General features: G+C 43.7%; 1 long non-coding RNA gene across 1 annotated transcript in view; it reads left to right on the plus strand.

Annotated features, from left to right (window-relative positions):
- Nucleotides 1-238: 238 nt before the first annotated feature.
- LOC137096625 (uncharacterized) overlaps nt 239-22,294 on the plus strand; it is a 73,074-nt gene continuing 51,018 nt past the window's right edge. Inside the window, exons 1-3 of the long non-coding RNA XR_010909556.1 lie at nt 239-370; nt 562-640; nt 5,692-5,900. This is a non-coding gene — a long non-coding RNA (uncharacterized lncRNA). The remainder of the gene's footprint in view (nt 371-561; nt 641-5,691; nt 5,901-22,294) is intronic.

Consider the following 22,294-nt stretch of genomic DNA (forward strand, 5'->3'; position numbering starts at 1 on the left):
ATAGCACCATTCATGGTCACATCTTGAAAACCATTGCTTAAAAATGCCTTCAATGCTGGGGCATTTTCTATAAGATTAATTCATTTCCATATTTAGCAATTTAATAAATTAATTCACAATATTTTTTTAAAATCTTCAGTATTTTAACAATTAAGAATAGATTGCATTTCACATATCATATGTTGCTGTTTCCAATATACACATTTCACATATTCTCCTATAACTGTTAACAGGAAAAGTTTTGAGAAGCACTTTTGGAATGGAAGTTTCATGGATGAAGGACTAGCACGTGTTGAGTGAGGATGTTGAAGAAAATCTCAGCGAATGGCATGCTAACTCCAAATGATATGTTATCCAAATCATTGTCAAGGTATATATTATCTTGCTCTTGCATAACTTGGAAGGTTATAATTTGAACTCTTTAAAGTGGCTAATACATATCATTTCATTATACAGAGTTGAGGGGGTTAAGAAAAAATGATTTGATGATATCATAAGCAAGAAATAACTCTATGATATTTTTTTCTTCCATCATTAATTTCAATTTTTTGTCTATTGAAGTCATGACTGCAGATCATAAAAATGGAGAATAAGCCAAGGGGCTACACTGTGTCTTTTTAAAGCAAACTAGCAGAACTGAGTAAGTTCCCTATTTTATTCGTCAAAAGGCAAAAAAAAAGTGTATAAGTGAGATATATATGGATAGGTGAACTTATTGGCCTGTTATGTGATTGTGTGTGTATGTGTGGAGCACCTTGAGTCACTTTTGGTGCGAGAGAATTGGCAGACTGCAAGGACATTGCCCAGGGGATGCCCGGATGTTTTACCATCCTGTGGGAGGCTTCTCTCATGTTTCTGCATGAGAAGCTGGAGCTGACAGATGGGAGCTCACTCCACTTCCTGGATTCAAAGTGCCAGCCATTCAGTCAAAAGTCTTGTTAGCACAAGGGTTTAATCCATTGCACCACCAGGGGCTCCATCTGTGTTCACATGGCTAGATCTGAAATAAGAGAACTTATTGGTCTGTTATGTGATTTATGTGTGTGTCAGGAGTGACCTGAGTCACTTCTGGTGTGAGAGAATTGGCCGTCTGCAAGGACATTGCCCAGAGGATGCCCAGATATTTTAGCATCCTGCAGGAGGCTTCTCTCATGTCCCCACATGAGAAGCTGGAGCTGACAGATGGGAGCTCCCCCAGCTCCCTGGATTCAAACCACTGACCATTCGGTCAGCAGTCTTATCAGCACAAGGGTTTAGCTCATTGCATCACTGGTGGTCCTTCTGTGTTCATACTGCAAGATCTGAAATGTTAGCTACTAAGAAAAGTGAAGCTTCCACCATTCTATCCTACCTCCCAGTTATTAAAGATATGTAAAATCATTTGAGTTATAAAATCTAGTCTTTTAGAAAATGCAAAGAGAAAGCATTTGATCAAAGGTTTTAGGAGCATTTTAAATACTGGCTTGCCTTGTGTTAACATGGAAGAGTTACCAAGACTCTGACACCCTTGTTTCTTAAACCGAATGAAACCACTAAGGCTTCTTAATTAAAAATAGGAACCATTTAAAATCAGTGACGTTACCAATTAAATTGGAAATTTTCTGAATAAAGGCAGTGCCTTGATTAAATTTGTTTAACTAAACTGATTGAATTGAAATTTCACTTATTAATTAACTAAATGAGGGACACTGCTAAAGAACCAATCCATTTTACATTTCCAAGCTGGTTCTTTACACAAAGCCAAGTGCTCCTGAACTTTTGCAAAACCATCTTTTTGCTTTTTGTCAGTGATTCTGGCTGAAAAATTCGCATCACCGTATATCCCTGCACTCAAGGAAAACACATGATTTTCTTCCTTTCCCCTGTGGAAAGTGCTCCAGTACATGTTCGCTTTTAAAAAGCCCAATATGGCTGATCAGCTGATGCAGAGAGGAGGTAACCAGACAAGACTGTGTGTGCAGCATGTCATTGAGGCTTTTTCTTTGGAGGCTTTTAAACAGAGGCTGGATGGCCATATGTCAGGAGTGCTTTAATTGTCCTTTTCCTGCATGGCAGGGGGTTGGACTGAGTGGCTCCTGTGGTATCTTCCAACGCTGATTCCATTTGTCCTTCCTAGGAACAGAACAAGAATCATATTCTTCCCTCAGATACAATGGAAGGTACCATCCTATTTTCAGAGTTTATGAAAGAATTAATGTTTACCAGGTTCTATGAACCTGGTAGAAATCTACAATTTACTGTGGAGAAACGTCTCTCTGTCCCACCACCACTCGCTCAAACACGTTTGGTGGGAACTAGAAAGGGCCTTTACGGTGGCTGCTTCCAGACTGTGGGAACTCTCTTCCAAGAATGGCCCCATCAAATGTCCTACTCACCTTCTACTCAAATAGTATGACCCTGCTGACCAGTGCTGGAAAATGGCAGTAGATACTGTCAAAATGCAATATATTTATTGAAAGAAAAGTCTTCCTGACTGTTTGCTTGTGTGGAAAAAGATAATTAATTGTAAGTGGCTCAAATGTGAGAACATAATAAAAATAATAATAAAAGTTTATTTATATTCCATTGGAATATAAACTGGAAGTGACCAAACCTCAAAAGGCCAATATTCTTAGTGTAGCTCTGTGTGGATTTTACAAGAAGGCATGATTTGGGGGTGGGGGCAAGATGTCCTCTGCAGCTGCATGTAATTTTCCAACAATGATCCATGAGCTACTGATGAAATATTTGGACTCCCCCCCCCCCCCCCGCCAAATGATCTAGGGAAAAAATCAAAAGCCTTTTCGAGTGGTGAATACGGCATTAAACCAAAAAGCACCATGTTCTATCTTCCTTCTACTGCAGGTAAAATGCTAGAAAAGAGGTAGATCAGTGTTGCTGAATAATGTGAAGAAATACTAGGTTCATTTTACATCACCAAGGAGCTCATATATGGAGACAATGAAGGACACACAAATCTAGATGAATTCTTAGTACAGTGCATAGCAAATTGGATCAGCTTCCATAGCTGGGAATCATCTCTCTTATGTCAATGGTTATGGCAGAGAGAATGATAACTCCACAGTGGTGCAAATAAATACATCCTGGGATGAACCTGATAATGCAACAGGATATAGAATAACTCAATATGGCAATGGAAACAAAAGCTTAAACAATAAATTTATTCTTTGTAGGTGAGAAAACAGTGCCTTTCATAAGAATTGGAAAGGAACTTACTCTTTTTAACAATTCTCAATTGTTTGGAAGGAGTGATAGTATTTGATAGTGTTATTTAATGTATCCAGGAGGAATTTGGAAACTGTTAAGGCAGTCGTTCTCAACCTGTGCGTCCCCAGATGTTTTGGCCCTCAAGTCCCAGAAATCCTAACAGCTGGCATTTCTGGCTGGGATTTCTGGGAACTGTAGGCCAAAACACCTGAGGACCAACAGGTTGAGAACCACTATGTTAAGGTGTGTAATTCAAATTGTAAATGGAGGGGGGGGGGGTGATGATTTAAAAATAGTGTGGTGTGGGGAGAGTGATTATGTTAAGTTCCAGTTCAAACAGAAAAGACTTTAAAACAGCCCTGCTAATAATGGTATTGGGTTGAATCCAGACTAGGTTAGATGATGTTAGATCCTAGTGAAATTGGTGTGAAAAATGTAGTAACTATTAAATCAATGAGTTTTAAGTCATCACTAAGTGCAACTCGATTCTACCATTTAGAATGAATGCAATTTGACACTACTGTTGTGGATCAATGATGTGGAATTGTAACTGTAGTATGCTGAGGCATCAGCACTACTTGGCAAAGAATACTCCAACTCCCATGATTCCATAGCATTGAGCGATGGCAGTGAAAGTGGTGTCAAACTGCATTAATTCTACAGTTTAGATGCATCCCCAGTTTAGATTCTACTAGCCACTGTATATTCTGTTATGACATTCTATCTGGATATTAAACAGTGAGATATGATGTCACATGTAAATAACATTGATTGAAGTATGTGTGTATGCATTCCTTCATGCCGAGGCGTTGTACTGGATGGCCCTTGTGGTCTCTTCCAACTCTACTATTCTACTATGTATAACTTACATATGAAATCAAGCTTGTAGAGTAAGAACAAATATATTCTACACATTGATTGCAACTGATGCTATTTCAAATGCCATGGTCTCTTATACATAATGTTGGGATTGGAGCCCCCGGTGGTGCAGTGGGTTAAAGTCCTGTGCCGGCAGGACTGAAGACCGACAGGTCACAGGTTCAAATCTGGGGAGAGGCAGATGAGCTCCCTCTATCAACTCCAGCTCTTCATGCGGGGACATGAGAGAAGCCTCCCACAAGGATGATAAAAACATCAATTCACCCTGGGCAACGTCCTTGCAGACGGCCAATTCTCTCACACCAGAAGCAACTTGCAGTTTCTCAAGTTGCTCCTGACATGACAAAAAAAATTTGGGATTGCAGTTAGCAAGATGTTTAGAAGTATTTTCAGAACTGTAATAAATAAAGCAATTGTACTGGGGGGTGGGGGGTCTCTGCTAGAAAATTTCACAGTATTATACTTCAGACAAAGGTACTAACAGACAATTCTGTGTACCTAATTAAACTGGAAATATCAGGATCCTGTGTGACTGGTCCATTGCAGTTAAAGTGATACCAAATTACTCTATGGTTTGGGTTGCTGTGAGTTTTCTGGGCTGTGAGGCCATGTTCCAGAAGCATTCTGTCCAGTGTAAACAAACTCTATAGTTTGTTTACACTGGATGCATATGTGAGCCTAAATCCTATTATCAGCCCTAATTTGCATAGAGCCAATGAATCAATGTGATTTATTTACATGTTGATTCTCCATACAATTCAGTCAATGGCATAAGTTATCTCTGGCATAACCAACAGAATACTGACTGTTATCTCCAGTCTTAACTCTGACTATTGAAAACTGTTTCTGAGTCCACCACCACCACCACTATCATCGTCACCTTGTCTGCTGATGCTTGAACCCCTATAAATAGAATGATAAACTAATATAATTCAGCAATTGGGGATTTATAATTTAAATCAAGTAAACATAAACAACCTCTGAATTGTTGAGAAGATTATCAAAGGTATGGCCAATTTTTGCTTCATATCTTTGTTTTAATGGGAAAGGAGAATGATATATTATAAATGGCTCTTTATTTTACTGAAGTCATTTTCTAAGATCACAAAAATCTATAGTAATAGTGGAAGTAGTACTTGAACCTGGAGAAATTCTTGTCCTTGTGTGTCCCACTTCATCATTTTCATTCCATTGTAGAGCTTGTAAAAACTAACTTTTGGACTACAGTCCAAAGGAAATCCCCAGGAAAGCCAGAGACCATGATATGGATGTAATTCAGTCATTTGTTTGAAAAATGATTATAATCTCATCCAAGTACACTGAGTCTGCCAGGTAATTTTGAAGTATTGCTTTGTAGTTTCTGGAGACATCTACTGAAGCAGACAATGCCTATCTCTCCAGATACTAATGAACTGGAGCTCCCATCATCCTTCGTCATCAGCTTTATTGGCTTGAGAATGGCAGTTCAACAACATTTAGGGAGGCATATACTTTGAAACCTGAAATAAAGGAAGCTAAGCAGGTCTTGGTCTAGCAAATGCAGGGTGAAATGTTTTTTCTATAGCTTACACAAAATGGTAACATATGCATATAATAACCCTACAGAACATATAAGGGAAGATTACTGGTGTATAACAAATGCATCATATGGGCTGGCAGTATGGACGTCCACCTCTTCCTTCCAGTGGAGCACAAGCTTCAATTTGCAAACTGCATGTGAGTCATGCAGTTTACTTGTAAAGAAGGAGGACCATCTGCTAGTCATGAGCAGATGACAAATCCAATGCATCGACACTGCTGTTATTTCCAAATTGGTAAGTAAACACATTCTGTAACCTTGTAGTTATCACTTCTCTCTCCCCACAGCTCCACTAATGGAAAAGTTTAAATTTATGCAAAACATTGAAAACGTCTTATTTGAAATGCAGTTGGAAAAGCACTTGCTGAATTTTGACAGCAGAGATTGTGAACAGCAAGCTACTGAGGAGACTGCTTTACGCCACAGACAAATAGTTCTGATTTTGAGTGGAGTTTAGGTCTTCTGTTTCCTTCCAACAGAAGTTCTTGTTCCAAAAGCCAGCTAAATAAATGTATTTTGAAGTGTATGTTCAGAAGTGCAGCTCTGACCTCTGCTGGATAGAGACTTTAAAAGCAACTCCCACGGGGAATTGGGCTGACTTATTTCGCTGCCTAAAGAAAATACTCTATATTATGTATCAAACCACAGCACTAGGACATCCAGTTCAAGTCATTGCCCTGTGGCAGAGTTCATTGCCCTTATGCTTTATTAACCCACATCCACCCATGACTTGTTCCCACATCCGTGGCTTCTTGTGGGTTATTCCACAAGCAAAGTGTGCAAGACTATCAAGAGGTATCATGCCAAATGGGACAAGGGGTGGGAGGAACATGTGTAATCAATCAAATCCAGATGCCCAAGCAAAGAAATGGCACAGTGTGGCAATATGCACCACCACACTAGGTCACCAGCCAGTCTGAAGAGGAAGAAAACAACACGACTAATCTTTATGTATGCAAAAGACCTTCAGCTGCATTGCCATGGTGATCCTCCCAACTAGCTAGTTATTCTTATCCTCCTGTACAGACTTTGTGGTGGTGGTAGGGTAAACCTGAGAGGCAGGAATGTGAAGGCTTTTAGTTGCTACAGCAGTTGTGTAGGGAATGGCTATGGAAGCAAAGATGAGAGCATTGCTCCTTCATAAGAATTCTGCCTTCTCCCAATGACATATTGATTCAATCCCCAGTTTCTAGAATTGCAGTTGATCATTTAGAGATATGGATTGGGTGTTGAAAGGTAAGGGCAATTCAAACAAAGGGTAGGAGTTTTAGGTGCAAATTATTTTTACTGCCTCATTCTCTCCAATGCTAGAAATTTGGAGACTGAAAAAAGTCATTTGGTGGGTGCGATGCCAGGAAGAGTTTTTAAAAAGCAGCATTCATATAAGATAGTAGGGTTTAACTCTTGCTGGAGTGCTGGAATATATAATCCACCTAAAAGGGTGGAAGAAAATAAAAATAAACCCAGAAATATTTCTTATTAAAACTGAATAGTGCAAAAATACTGGAATACTGTGTACAGTTCTGAGCACTGCAATTTATGGGAGATGTTGACAATTTGGAATGTGGCAACAAAAATGAAACAAGGGTCTGGAGAACAAGCCCTACAAGGAGCGGCTTGAAGAACTGGGCATGTTTAGCCTGCAAAAGAGAAGGCTGAGTGGAAACATTACGAGTGCCATGTATAAATATGTGAGTGGAAGTCATAGGGAGGAGGGAGCAAGCTTGTTTTCTGCTGCCCTGGAGACTAGGACATGGAACAATGACTTCGAACTACAGGAAAGGAGATTCCACCTGAACATGAGGAAGAACTTCCTAACTGTGAGAGCTGTTTAGCAGTGGAATTCTCTGCCCCAAAGTATGGTGGAGACTCCTTCTTTGGAGGCTTTTAAACACAGGATGAATGGCCATCTGATGGGGGTGCTTTGAATGTGAACTTCTTGGCAGTGGTTTGGACTAGATAGCCCACGAGGTCTCTTCCAACTCTATGATTCTATGACTCAAATCTAAATGTGACTTTTCTTTTCTAATCTACCATAATGAGGGATCTTCTAGACACAGGACTCCTTCTGCTCAGAACTGAAAGGAACCGTGCAACCATTCCATCTTTCTTCCTTTCACCCTTTTCTTTGCTAAAAATGAAGATGGAGGGAACAAAAGAGTTTGTAACTGAAGGTGACAATGTCTAGATTCCCTGCATGTCAGTGAATGGGACAGACCCAAGATATTCCTAGGACATGACAAAAGTGCATTCTAGCACCTTGTTTTGATCTAAAGGTGCTTTTTCATTAGTAGATATTCTCCTCTTACAGAGGGGATGCATCCAATCTGATGGGAGAATGCTGCATGAGGGGAAAAATGAATCCAGATTCAGAATTTTTCTGTCTGCACAAGCTGTTCTGTAAGACTTCATATCAGAGCTTTCTGCAGCCCACTAGAACTTATATGAGCAGGTGTGGTATCCTGGTTTGCATGCTGGACTAGAGCATTAGAGAAACCTACTGGATAACCTACTGGGTAACTTTGGGTAGGTCATATATTCTCAGCCTTACCTTAGAGGAAACCAATGGCATACCTCTGAATAACTCTTACCAAAATATCCTAAAGTGGTTTTGCCATAACTTGGAGCCAATCTGAAGGCAAATAGCGACAACAGCATAATTTATATGCTACAGCAGGGACAGGGAGACTTCTGTTCTGGGTGTTTTGGTTTACGGCTCCCATCAATCCCACACAACACATGTTTAGCCTGAAGAAGAGAAGGCTGAGAGGGGATAAGATAGCCATGTATAAATATGTGAGAGGAAGCCACAGGGAGGAGGGAGCAAGCTTGCTTTCTGCTTCCCTGGAGACTAGGACGCGGAACGATGGCTTCAAACTACAAGAAAGGAGATTCCATCTGAACATGAGGAAGAACTTTCTGACTGTGAGAGCCATTCAGCAGTGGAACTCTCTGCCCCGGAGTGTGGTGGAGGCTCCTTCTTTGGAAGCTTTTAAACAGAGGCTGGATGGGCATCTATCAGGGGTGATTTGAATGCAATATTCCTGCTTCTTGGCAGGGGGTTGGGCTGGATGGCCCATGAGGTCTCTTCCAACTCTTTGATTCTATGATTCTATGATTCTAATTACGAGAAATAGTTGGAAAATATTTAGAAAATCAAAGATATCGCACCCGTGCTATCAACCTTCCTCATGTGCAGTTTCTCAGAGACATGCACTGGTCTCAATCCAACATCCCCTCACCAATACCCCATCATCGGGCCTAACCAGCCCAATGGCTAACAATGAGGTACATATCTATGGACCCAAAGGTTCCCCAGCCTTAGTGTGTCATATCTGACCTAGAACTTAGAAAGTTACTTTTTAGACTATAAACCCCAGAGTCTTCTAGCCAGCATGGCCAGTGTTCTAAAAAAGTCGTTTTTTCAAAGATTATGGGAATTTCAGAGTCTAGTTTCAACTCAATTACAACTCAGTGAACAACTCTAGTATACCTTAGATTTGGAAAGTATCCAAAATATCTGAGTGCCCAAATTTTAATGGCACAACAAAGAAGTCAGGCGGCTCACCTTTTATTTCTGTAGCAACAATCTTGTGTATACTTGTTCTGCTTTACACAACAAGCCAGTCACTCCTCAAGAATTCCTTTTATAACCAATTAATGACTATGCAACTAACATCTTGAGATTAAGAGTCTTCTGCTTTCTATTCTCCCATAAGTCAGCAGTACTTGCAATGGCAGATTAGGTCAAATGAGGAGAGAATACGAAACACTTTTATGCTCCAGCTTGGTTTCCTAGTAATATTGTCATCATTCTTATTCAATAAACAAAAAAGACAAATTTATGAGCAGAGTGATCTGACGCTAAAAATTACATGTATGTTTTTCAGGAAAACTTTCAATATATAATACTTGCAATAGTTTGAAGAGCCTCTAAGGTACCTAAGAGCACTGCATTTTTAAAGTTTTAGGAAGTTGTCTTCATAGTATCTCCATCATGTTCTTTGCTGATCTATCTGGTAACCTATTGACTGCAGGAACCATCTGACTTTTGAGGTTAATTCTTCCATATTGCCTTCCCCATAAGTTCTGTAAACCAGCTTCAAATTTCTCTGCAGTGTGAATCTCTCAATGAATATGGACACCGACTTACTCGCAACTTTATGTCTTAATATTCTGTGCCAGTTCTCATTGCTAAGTATAATAAGATATCCACAAACTGTTGCAAGAAGGAATCGTGTTCTATGTCAGAGCTCAGAAGCAATGTGATCTCAGCAATGCGGCTCTCTGTAATTCATTATGCTTTTGGTAATGACAACACGATGATACTACAAATAGGTGAGAATTATATTACCTTTTTATTTGTTTAATAATTTTACTGCAACTATTGATTTTGAACTTAGAGTTATGAGTCCCTAGACTGTGGAATAACTTACCAGAAGAAATCCAAAAGCTAAATGAGCTGTCATAATTTAAGGCACAATCGAAGACCTATGTCTATCTAGTAAATTTTAAACCATGAATTTGAATTTATATCTACTAGTATCATGTTGTAACCTTTGCACTATTAATTTTAATATATATGTTTTAATGGTATTGTATTTTATCTGCGTGTTTTGAACTGTGTTGTACCCGCTTCAAGTTACAAGCCAGTTCACCTTCAGAGATAGCTGGTTCTGGCAAAGAAGTCTGTCCTGCTGCTGACTCGAGTGCAAATAGGATGATGCTTCAATCTCCTCACACCAGCAAAGGAGGATATGACAAGTACTTATGATAGGAGTCCAGATTCAAATTGTCACAGCTTCATTTGCTGGCAGGAGGAGAATTGTCATGCTTCATGCACCCCAGCCAGAAGCTGAATGGATCTCTCTTGCTCTATTTGATTTCTGGCTCTTAAGGTGACCTTGGAGGGATTGGTCCAGGAGGTATTATTCAGTAGCTAATGTAGAATGTAAACAAACATTTTCATGTATTTTTTGTAATTTCTAAAGTACCGTATTTTCTGGCATACAAGGCAATTAGGGGTATAAGATGACCCCCCCCCCCCAACTTTTAAAGATAAAATACAGAGTTAGGGATATACTCAGCGTATACACGTCAGGGAATTACTGTTCCCAGAAGGCTCTATAACAGGATTACTTTTTAAAAGTAGCTTTTCAGGTATGATGTCAAATGGGTTATCTTGGAATCAATAACCTAGGTTTTCTCTTCCAGACCCAGTCCCTTCAACAATTTTGATAGGAAGGAGCGCCACCTTGTTTTTTTGTCCATGGAAGCAAAATGTGTTGGGATGGCCTAACTTCCTAACTTAGATAGGTCAGGACATTATAAATATATCTTTACCCTTGACACCCCAAGCATGCACACTTTGATAACTGTGAAGAGTTAAACAAAGTGCATTAATTAAAATTTCAATAAGTACCCCCTTGAATTCTAGTTTAAGGAGACAGGTGTAATATAAATAAAGAAATCATCATCATTTCTTCTCTGAATCCATATTTGCATATGAAGTGCTAAAAGTTGTGGTGTGGTGACTGATGAATCCTTGTCAACAAGCTGATAAATCTGCACCATATTTTAGCTTTCAGGGAGCTATCTAGTGCTGGATGTATTTGGGGGATACAGTTTCAGCACTTTGGACAGCTCCCATAAAGCTCAAACTAAATGTGGAGAGGAAACACCTCTCCATAGACACACAACTACCAGGGTTCACTACTTACATGATAAAATCACACCTGAAGGCACTGTTAGTCACATTTCAAGAAATATCCTTCAACTATATAAGTAAGCAATGTCTCCTGCCCCAATCCTCCAAGTTCACCTTAACAACCAGCAACTGCATCAGGCAAAGAAGATCTGTCCGGCTATTAATTGGGGCACAAGGAGGAGGCTATCTCCACTCCTCCCACCAGGAAATAGGGTTGCAATGGGGAATGGCACTGCAGGCCCTGCTTCCGATTCTTCAAGCCATCTCACTGGTGGGATGGGGCTAGAAAAGTCAACCACCTTATTATTATTATTATTATTATTATTATTAACTTTATTTGTACCCCGCTAGCATCTCCCGAAGGACTCGATGCGGCTTACAAAGGCCAAGGCCACAAAACACAACACAAACAAAATAACACCAAAAGCAAAATTAAAAACAGTTAAAGCAATATTAACGACATGCAATAGACAGTATATCAAGACACAATAAAAACTGGGCCGGGCCAGAGTAATGGGTACAGGATTAAAAGTGCTAATGTGGCAGGTGGTATACAAGGATTATAGGGCAAGTGCAGTGTGCGGTGTGCAATAATCTTAGTTCTACTAAAAGTGCTTTGAGGACTTGTTATTGGAGATTTCCTATTCTGGAAAGGCACATCGGAACAGCCAGGTCTTCAAGTTCTTTCTAAAGACTGCCAATGTAGGGGCCTGTCTAAGATCTTTTGGGAGGGTGTTCCAGAGTTGGGGGGCCACCACAGAAAAGGCCCTGTCTCGTGTCCCCACCAGCCGCACCTGTGACGCTGGCAGAACCACGAGCAGGGCCTCACCAGATGACCGGAGTGAACGTGTGGGTTCATAGATGGAGATGCGGTCACTCAGGTAGGCAGGTCCCAAACCGTTTAGGGCTTTGTAGGTAAGCACCTGCACCTTGAATTGGGCTCGGAAAATAAATGGCAGCCAGTGGAGCTCCTTGAACAGGAGTGTTGACCTCTCTCTGTAAGGAGCCCCAGTTAGCATCCTGGCTGCTGCCCGTTGGACCAGTTGGAATTTCCGAGCCATTTTCAAGGGCAGCCCCACGTAGAGCGCATTACAGTAATCCAATCTAGAGGTGACCAAGGCATGGACCACCCCGGCTAGATCAGCCTTCGCGAGGTACGGTCGCAGTTGGTGCACGAGTCTCAATTGTGCAAAAGCCCTCCCAGACACCGCCGACGCCTGAGCCTCAAGCGTGAACGATGAATCCAAGAGGACTCCCAAACTGCGGACCTGTGCTTTCAAGGGGAGTGTAACCCCGTCCAACACAGGTTGCCACCCTATACCCCGATCCGGTTTGCGATAGACCAGGAGAACCTCTGTCTTGTCGGGATTGATCTTCAGCTTGTTCCTCCTCATCCAGATCGACACAGCGGCCAAGCACTTGTCCAGCACCCGAGAGGCCTTCTTGGAATTAGGTGGAAAAGAGTAGTAGAGTTGTGTGTCATCTGTGTAGAGATGGCACCTAACTCCAAAACTCCGGATAACCTCTCCCAGCGGTTTCATGTTAAAAAGCATGGGAGATAAAATGGAGCCTTGCGGGACCCCACAGGTCAAGGGCCAGGGGTCCGAGCAGGCATCTCCCAGCTTCACCATCTGGGTTCGTCCCTCCAGGAAGGACCGGAGCCACGACAAAACCGTGCCCCCGAGACCCATCCCAGAGAGTTGACCCAGAAGGATACCATGGTCGATGGTATCGAAAGCCGCCGAGATGTCCAAGAGAACCAACAGAGTCACACTCCCCCTGTCCAGATCTCTACGGAGGTCATCCACCAAGGCGACTAAGGCTGTCTCGGTGCCGTGACCAGGCCTGAAGCCAGACTGTGACTGATCTAGGTAATCGATGTCATCCAAGAATCCCTGGAGCTGGAAGGCGACCACCCGCTCCAGTACCTTACCCAAAAAAGGGAGGTTGGAGATCGGTCTGTAATTGTTCAGCACCGTGGAGTCAAGGGAAACCTTCTTAAGGAGTGGCCGAACCACAGCCTGTTTCAGATTGGATGGAAAAATCCCTTGCTCCAACGATGCATTAATGATCAACACAAACCAATCAACCAACCCCCCCTGGCCGATTTAATTAGCCAAGATGGGCAAGGGTCTAGAGCCGATGTGGTCGCCCTCACAGCCCCAAGGACCTCTTCCATGGTTTCAGGAAGAACAAGCCTAAAAGAATCACACAAAATTGGACAAGCAGATGCCTCAGTCACCTCACCTGGTACTGCGATGAAATTGGAGTCGAGCTCAAGACGTATCCGAGCAACTTTACCTGCAAAATGGTGTGCGAGCTCGCAACACCGAGCTGCTGGGTTGTCGAAGGTCTCCTCCCCCACAGGTGGGTGAAGGAGTTCCCCAACAACCCGAAACAGCTCCGATGATCTGTTTGCTGCAGACGCTATACGGGTGGTCGTGAAAGATTCCCTGGCCACCCGTATAGCCACGGAATATGCCTTAAGCGAGGCTTTAGCCCGTGCTTGGTCGGACACATCCCGAGAACTCCTCCATTTGCGCTCTAGCCCCCTTCTCGTGTGCTTCATCACAGCCAACTCCCTAGTGAATCAGGGGGACGGTCTGTCACGGCGCAACGTGATGGGGCGTTCGGGAGCGATCGTATCTATCGCCCTGGCCATTTCCCTATTGTAGAGATCAACCAAGGCATCGACCGAATCGCCAGGCTCCATGGCAGGAAGAGCCCCAAGATTCCTCAGGAATCCATCCGGATCCATCAGTCTCTTGGGGCGGACCATTTTAGTCTGTCCTCCACCCCTGCGGAGGTTAAGGGTCGCAGAGAGTCTAAAACTGACCAGATAATGATCAGACCATGACACTGGAAGGATATTTTGGTCTTCCACTCTGATCATTCCACTGTCCGCTACAAAAACTAGGTCAAAAGTGTGGCCAGCCTGATGAGTGGGTCCAGATATAATTTGTGACAGTTCCATGGTCGTCATGGCGGCCATGAAGTCCTGAGCTGCACCGGTCAAGGAGGTCTCGGCATGAATGTTAAAGTCTCCCAGCACAACCAGGCGTTGGGAGGCCAGGGCTGAATTGGAGACCACCTCTGCTAGCTCAGACAGGGAGACTGCTGGGTCGCAGGGTGGGCGGTACACCAGCAGAAACCCCACACTGTCACGGTTCCCCACCCTCAGGTGGACACACTCGAACCCAGATGTTTGCGGAACAGCGCATCTGACCACGGCGATGGATTGCCGAAAGACTACTGCGACCCCTCCTCCCCGCCCCCCCAGCCTGGCCTGCTGATGCACTCCGTAACCCAGTGGGCACAGCTGAGTAAGATTTACTCTCCCCAGCTCATCCAACCAGGTCTCAGTAATGCAAGCCAGATCTGCCCCCTCATCCAGGATCAGGTCCTGAATGGCAGCGGTCTTACCATTGACAGATCTGGCATTGATCAGCAGGACCTTAAGACCGGGGGAACTGCCATGGGGCCTACCACTTTCTACCTTCTCCAGGGTCGCAAGAACTCTGTTGCGCTTCTCCCTGGGACGATGGTAACCAGCCAGCCTCCTCCCCCACACAACCTGAATGGTGCCCCCCTCCTCTGGTCTCCCCTTCCCCCCCTACATGGTTGGAATCTGTGGCTAGTCAGCTTCCAGGCGAAGTAAGGCTGGGGTATAGTCTCCCTTGGGTTTCAGGTAGGGGTGTTTCCGATGTCAAGCTGGAAAGAGAGGCATCAAGGGAGCTGAGTGGGCTGAACAAGGGAATTGTTCTTGGGCGGGAAAGCGTGGCCGATTGTGTAGAGACAACTGGAGCAGATGGGGTTTCAAATTGGTACAGACCAGGAGGGGGGGCCCTAACCGGGGAGCTTTTTGTGGAATTATCACAGGGGCCTGATGGAGCGAGGCGAGAAGGTACCACTGTGTCAACAAGGGGGCGAATATGAGGGTCCACAACTACCCTTCTGATGGTAATGCCCCATTTCTTTAGGCAGGATCGCATTGCCAATAGCTCGCCAAGCCATAAGTTGTCATCCGGTGTGATTAAAAGACAAGTGGAACGGTCGGGTGACTGGTAATCCCTCCGCAGCCAGGTTATGGCTTTCAGTTTGATTTCCCAAGGTCTTTTCGATAGGATTTGGGCCAAAGAGTCACAAACCGCCCTCCTAGAGGTCCATCTGCCTCTGTTTATCATTAGGTCAGCAATGTCCTCTGCAAAATTGTCTGTCATCAGGAGATGTTGGTCCTGGGCACCAACTGCAGTTGGCTGAACAATGGGATCTGATGTTAAATTAGCAGCTGTCCTCTGGATATCAACAGATGTCCTTCGCCAGTCCAAGATATTCTCATTCTCATGCATACCCAACAGCCCTCCCCTTCCCTCAGTCATCTTATCATTCATCCCTCCTTCCAACCCAAGGTCCAACGAGCCTTTCTCTCCATTTGAGCACAAGTCCTCGGCCTGATCTGCACATGGAGAATTGTCCGCCCTTGGGAGATCGAAACGCACCGGAGTTCTAATAATAAGAGCGAGTCCTCTGAAGAGGTGGTCCATTTTATCACTCAAGGTCTTAAGTTGAAGCGATAAGAGGTTAAATGATTCTCCCAAGAAATCGCACAACAGCGATAGGTCGTTCTTTCCACAAGACTGTTTCAGCCATTCCTATATCTAACAACAGTTCCTTCACACAACCACCTTGCATTCCAGCTAGAAACTGAACAAACCTCCTTCATCTGATATGGCTGCTGGGTGTGAAGGTGGGCTAAGGGAGTATTTATAATGATGGCAGCAGTGCTACAATCATGACTATGTAGACTAACTGAATATGGAGCATTTATAGATTCATAACTCTTAGATAAAAATCTATAACTGTGATACAGATGGCCAGCCAATTATTTTTAATCAATTTATTTCATAGACAAAAATAGAAACAATAATTATTGCTTTCTCCCAAAGTGCTTTCATGTATAGTACAAAGTCCAAGATATACATTTACTTTATTCAATCACCCTTTTCAGGTACTTCAAATTCCTGACATGACTTCCTTGACTATGGCTATCAACCGGTAACGTAATAATAATAATTATTTATTTATTTATTTATTTATTTATACCCCACTACCATCTCCCCAAGGGACTCAGTGCTGCTTTCCTTTTTCCTATTGTTTCCCACTTCATAAAGATTTTTTTTAATCCTTTTCTCATGATATACCCAAAGTATGTCAACCTCAGAGTGTAATTTTGGTTGTTAGGCTTCATATGCTCTAGAAGTGTTAGGACCTTTATTTATTTATTTATTTATTTATTTATTTATTTATTTATTATTTGAACTTATATGCCGCCACTCCCCTTGGGCTCGGAGCGGCTTACAAGAACAGGCTAAAATTGAACACAATTTAAAAACATCCCCTGCGGAAAGCTGATAAGTCCTGCAAGGCACGGACTTTAGGTGGCAGAGTATTCCAGAGTGATGGTGCCACTGCTGTAAAGGCTCTGCATCTGGTTGCTGTTAGATGCAAGGTCTTGACACTGGGAATTTCCAACAAATCTTGGTCTTCAGAACGAAGGGATCTCTGGGGTTGGTAGGGGGTGAGGCGGTCCATCAGGTACATCGGCCCCAGACCATTCAAGGCCTTAAAGATGAGTATCATCACTTTGAAAGTGATCCGGTGCTCAATTGGTAACCAGTGCAGCTGCAGTAAGATTGGTGTTATGTGACATCTCATCGGAATTCCCGCAAGAAGCCAAGCAGCTGCATTTTGTACCAACTTGAGCTTCTGGATTACCGACAGAGGAAGGCCAATGTAGAGGCTGTTACAGTAGTCCAATCTTGAGATGACCGTAGCCTTGATCACCGTAGCTAGATCATCCCTGGACAGATAGGGGGCCAGGTGTCTAGTCTGCTGCAGATGAAAAAGGCGGTTCTGCTAACGGCGGAGACCTGGGCCTCCATCGTCAGCAGAGGGTCCAAAAGGACTCCCAGACTTTTTACCAATGATGATGGGCGTAGTGCCTCGCCATCCAGGGTAGGCAGCTGGATATCCCCACTGCCCGGTTGACTCAGCCATAGGATCTCTGTCTTTGCTGGATTTACCCTCAACCTGCTGGCACGCAGCCATCCAGTAACGGCCTCGAGGCACTGATGGAAACAATCGGGTACAGAGTCCGGTCAGCCTTCCATCTTCAGCACAAGCTGAGTGTCATCAGCATACTGGTAACACTCAAGCCCAAAACCTCGAACCAGCTGAGCAAGTGGTCGCATATAGATGTTAAACAACAGAGGGGAGAGAATGGGCCCCTGAGGAACCCCACAAGACAGAGGGGACCGCTCAGAGACCAGACCTCCCCTCTCCACTCGCTATCTACAGTTGTGAAGAAAGGAGGACAGCCAGTTCAAAGCTGCCCCCCTGACTCCAGCAACAGCAAGGCAGTGGGTCAAAAGATTGTGGTCGACTGTGTCAAATGCTGCTGTGAGATCCAATAACACAAGCAGCGCCGACCCGCCCTGGTCAAGCTGGCATCGAAGGCGATCCATGATGGAGACCAGCACAGTCTCTGTCCTGTGCCCCACACGGAAGCCGGACTGGAAGGGATCTAGTCCGGCTGTGTCGTCTAGGAATTGTTGCAACTGCTCCGCTGGACCTTCATTATAAATACTCTGCATTGAAAACCCAGTGCTTTCACCAATTCTGAGAAAAACAGATTGAGAACATGAGATCAAATTAATTTAAAATTGCAAACGGAAAAGCAGCAATAAAATGGCAATATGTAAATTCTGAAGAAGAAATGGATGAAATGCGGAAAGAAGTAAAACATATGGGACACTAAGCTAAAAGAAATAACCAAGAATCTTATGACATCTTAGACTACTCCTTTATTACAGCAAATTTGTTAATCTTTAAGGTGTCATGGGTTTTTCCCTTCTATATATACATTAACCCTTTCAAGAAAACAAGGCAAATGCTTATTGCTTTCCTAAAAAAAACACAAATAACTGAGCAAACAAAAAACACATAAACTAATATAAGATTCACAGCCACACTTGGGATTGTTAAGGAAAGACTGACACCAGCTTTGAGATATCCGAGAGGAAGTACCTGGAATGGAGCAATCTTTTATTGCAGCCACAATTATAGAACAGCAGCATTTTCTGGAGACCTACACACTACATTGCACAAAAGGGGCGCTGTCATTCCTGAAAGTAAACAGGTCTTGGTAGTAGGCGACTCCCTCCTTAGAGGAACGGAAGCTGTCATTTCCAGACCGGATGGGATGGCTCGAGAAATATGCTGCCTACCGGGGGCAAAAATACACCATATCACTCAGAGGCTCACCAGGCTCCTCAAGCCCTATCACCGTCCTCCCCTCATGTTGATTCATGTAGGAACCAATGATACTGCAAGGCATACGTTTCAAAAGATCACAAATGATTTTCGAGCTCTAGGAGCAATACTAAAAGAATGTAATGTACAGGTGGTCTTTTCATCCCTCCTCCCTGTTGTAAGACACGGACCCACAAGAGCCAGAAAAATAGTACAGGTCAATGACTGGCTTAGAAAATGGTGTCAGGAGGAACGCTTTGGCTTCCTCGACCATGGCCTGCTATTCCAGGAGGATGGCCTACTGGCAAGGGATGGGGTGCATCTCACACAAGTAGGAAAACACTTTTTTGCTCACAGACTCGCAAACCTCATTAGACGCACTTTAAACTAGGTCCACCGGGGGAGGGGGACAACAGCCTTGCGAACGCTACTTTACCCATAATGTCTGGGAATCACCAGAAGGCTAAACGGAGGGCTGCACAAACACAACAAGGACCACGTACCAAAAGCACAATAATCCCAATTAAACAGCTCAAGGGAAGATCCCAGGGGCTCACATGTCTTTACACTAATGCACAGAGCATGGGAAATAAACAAGACGAACTCCAACTTCTAGCACAACACCACAAATATGATATCATAGCCATCACTGAAACCTGGTGGGATGACTCCTATCGCTGGAATGTAGATATCGAGGGGTATAACCTCTTTCACAGAAACCGAACAAAGGGGAGAGGAGGCGGAGTAGCCTTATATGTCAAAAACTCTTATGCTGCAGAAGAAATTCAAGACAGCAATCTGGGAAACCAGCTTGAAATCATCTGGATAAGAATCAAGGGAACTGGGACTCAAAAAGATGTCGTTGTAGGCGTCTACTACAGACCCCCAAGCCAGGAGGAAGATCTTGATGAAGTCTTCTGCCAACAGTTGACCAAACAGGCACAGAAAAGAGATGTAGTAGTCATGGGCGATTTCAACTATCCCGATATTTGCTGGAAAACAAACTCGGCCAAGAGTACAAGGTCCAACAAATTCCTCGCTTGCCTTGCAGACAATTTCATGGTCCAGAAGGTAGAAGAGGCAACAAGGGGATTGGCTACTCTTGATCTCATCCTAACAAATGTGGAGGACCTGATCGATGCGGTCGAAGTGGTAGGATCCTTAGGGGCAAGTGACCATGTGCTCCTGCAATTTGAGGTACAAAGGAAGGCCGAAACTAAGACAAGTCAAACCCGCATTTTGGACTTTAGGAGAGCTGATTTCCAAAAAATGAAGGAAACGCTGAGCAGCATTCCGTGGACACAGATGCTGAAAGACAAGGGAGCTACGGATGGATGGGAACTTCTCAAGAGTGAAATACTCAAGGCGCAATTGCAAACCGTGCCAACAAAGAGAAAAAATAGGACAAGTGCAAAGAGGCCAGAATGGATGTCCAAAGAACTTCTAACTGTGCTAAGACACAAAAGAGACATGCACAAGAAGTGGAAAAAGGGAGAAATCACCAAAGAAGAATTCAAACAAATAGCCAACACCTGTAGGGAAAAGGTCCGCAAAGCTAAAGCAAAAAACGAGCTCAGACTTGCCAGGGACATTAAAAACAATAAAAAGGGCTTCTATTCTTATGTCAGTAGAAAAAGGAAAAACAAGGAGGCGATAGGACCTCTTCGAGGAGAAGATGGGGCAATGCTGACAGGGGATAGGGAAAAGGCAGAACTACTTAATGCCTTCTTTGCCTCGGTCTTCTCACAAAAAGAGAGTCTTCAACCTCAGCAAGATGGAGTGGATGAGGGATTGGAGGACATCCAACCCCAAATTGGGAAAGAAGTCGTCCAGGAATACCTGGCCGCTCTTAATGAGTTCAAGTCCCCAGGGCCAGATCAACTACACCCAAGAGTACTGAAGGAACTAGCGGAAGTCATTTCGGAACCATTGGCAACCATCTTTGAGAGTTCTTGGAGAACGGGAGAAGTTCCAGCAGATTGGAGGAGGGCCAATGTGGTCCCAATCTTCAAGAAGGGAAAAAAGGATGACCCAAACAACTACCGTCCGGTCAGCCTCACGTCGATACCGGGCAAGATTCTGGAAAAGATTGTTAAGGAAGCGGTCTGCAAACACTTAGAAACAAATGCAGTCATCGCTAATAGTCAACATGGATTTATCAAAAACAAGTCATGCCAGACTAATCTGATCTCTTTCTTCGATAGAGCTACAAGCTGGGTAGATGCGGGGAATGCCGTGGATGTAGCGTACCTGGATTTCAGCAAGGCCTTCGACAAGGTCCCCCATGACCTTCTGGCAAGGAAACTAGTCCAATGTGGGCTAGGCAAAACTACGGTGAGGTGGATCTGTAATTGGTTAAGTGGACGAACACAGAGAGTGCTCACTAATGCTTCCTCTTCATCTTGGAAAGAAGTGACGAGCGGAGTGCCGCAGGGTTCCGTCCTGGGCCCGGTCCTGTTCAACATCTATATTAATGACTTAGATGAAGGGCTAGAAGGCATGATCATCAAGTTTGCAGACGACACCAAATTGGGAGGGATAGCCAATAGTCCAGAGGACAGGAGCAGAATTCAAAACGATCTTGACAGATTAGAGAGATGGGCCAAAACTAACAAAATGAAGTTCAACAGTGACAAATGCAAGATACTCCACTTTGGCAGAAAAAATGAGATGCAAAGATACAGAATGGGGGACGCCTGGCTCGAGAGCAGTACGTGTGAAAAAGATCTTGGAGTCCTCGTGGACAACAAGTTAAACATGAGCCAACAATGTGATGTGGCGGCAAAAAAAGCCAATGGGATTTTGGCCTGCATCAATAGGAGCATAGTGTCTAGATCTAAGGAAGTAATGCTACCCCTCTATTCTGCTTTGGTTAGACCACATCTGGAATATTGTGTCCAATTCTGGGCACCACAATTCAAGAGAGATATTGACAAGCTGGAAAGTGTCCAGAGGAGGGCGACTAAAATGATCAAGGGTCTGGAGAACAAGCCCTATGAGGAGCGGCTTAGGGAACTGGGCATGTTTAGCCTGAAGAAGAGAAGGCTGAGAGGAGATATGATAGCCATGTATAAATATGTGAGAGGAAGCCACAGGGAGGAGGGAGCAAGCTTGTTTTCTGCTTCCCTGGAGACTAGGACACGGAACAATGGCTTCAAACTACAAGAAAGGAGATTCCATCTGAACATTAGGAAGAACTTCCTGACTGTGAGAGCCGTTCAGCAGTGGAACTCTCTGCCCCGGAGTGTGGTGGAGGCTCCTTCCTTGGAAGCTTTTAAACAGAGGCTGGATGGCCATCTGTCAGGGGTGATTTGAATGCAATATTCCTGCTTCTTGGCAGGGGGTTGGACTGGATGGCCCATGAGGTCTCTTCCAACTCTTTGATTCTATGATTCTATGATTCTATAACTCAAAATCATTTGTACCAAAATGTTTCCTCAGACTGCATCAGTCTGATAAGCGATTTGTTCTCCAGGGAAAGCTTTTTATCATCACTGTCCAGATGTGTATGCTTGGCAAAGCCTATCAGTAAATGACTTCTTCAACTAAACATTATTTGTTTTATTTTTGAAAGGGGCCAAAATGTGGCATTGTCATTTTTAAAAACCCAC

The sequence above is a fragment of the Anolis sagrei genome, chromosome 3 (assembly GCF_037176765.1).
Source record: "Anolis sagrei isolate rAnoSag1 chromosome 3, rAnoSag1.mat, whole genome shotgun sequence".
Classification (NCBI taxonomy): Eukaryota; Metazoa; Chordata; class Lepidosauria; order Squamata; family Dactyloidae; genus Anolis; species Anolis sagrei.